This window comes from Mus caroli, unplaced genomic scaffold (genome assembly GCF_978045245.1).
Source record: "Mus caroli unplaced genomic scaffold, Mus_caroli_1 scaffold_43, whole genome shotgun sequence".
NCBI lineage: Eukaryota > Metazoa > Chordata > Mammalia > Rodentia > Muridae > Mus > Mus caroli.
This window is the reverse complement of record NW_028227298.1, coordinates 197,719-198,643: the sequence shown is the minus strand read 5'-3', so window position 1 is coordinate 198,643 and position 925 is coordinate 197,719.

The window sequence follows — 925 nt, the reverse complement described above, 5'->3', positions numbered from 1 at the left end:
CCGGAGTGCTGGGATTAAAGGCGTGCGCCACCATGCCCGGCTTTGTTTTTAATTTTTGTGTGTGTGTCTGTGGAGGGGGGCAATCGGTGCTCTTAACCACTAAGCCATCTCTCCAGCCCATCTTAAAATCCTTAGGTTGATGATCTGACTTTTCTGTTTTCTTCCTTTAACAAAACTGGTAAGTCAGCTGGCAAAAAGGATTTTCTTTTCATATATATTCCAAAAATGGGTAACTTGTAAATAGTGGTCTGTCTGCTGTTTGTTTGCTTGCTTGCTTGCTTGCTTGCTTGCTTGCTTGCTTGCTTTTTTCTTTTTCCCCCGAGACAGTGTTTCTCTGTGTAGTCTTGGCTGCCCAGGAACTCACTCTGTAGACCACCCTGGCCTCAATCAAACTCAGAAATCCTCCTGCCTCTGTCTGCCTCACAAGTGCTGGGAGTAAAGGTGTGCTGCACCACTGCCTGGCATTACTACTACTACTACTACTACTACTACTATTATTATTATTATTAGACATAATGAGATCAACTAGTTGGCCCGGTTTCATTTATTCATTTGAAATTAGTTGGACCAATTAGGTCTGGGAGGTTTCTTTTGTTTCCGATTTGGGTGTTTGTGGGGTGTCAGGTATCTCTCGGGTATCTCAACGGAATGGATGAAGGTTACAGTGATATGGCTAGAGTTTTGTAAAGATTACTTTTCTTTTTTTTTTTTTTTTTTTTTTTTTGGTTTTTCGAGACAGGGTTTCTCTGTATAGCCCTGGCTGTCCTGGAACTCACTTTGTAGACCAGGCTGGCCTCGAACTCAGAAATCCGCCTGCCTCTGCCTCCCGAGTGCTGGGATTAAAGGCGTGCGCCACCACGCCCGGCAAGATTACTTTTCTTAATCTGAGGAAAAAATAAAATACTGGGCTACATCTATATTGCTT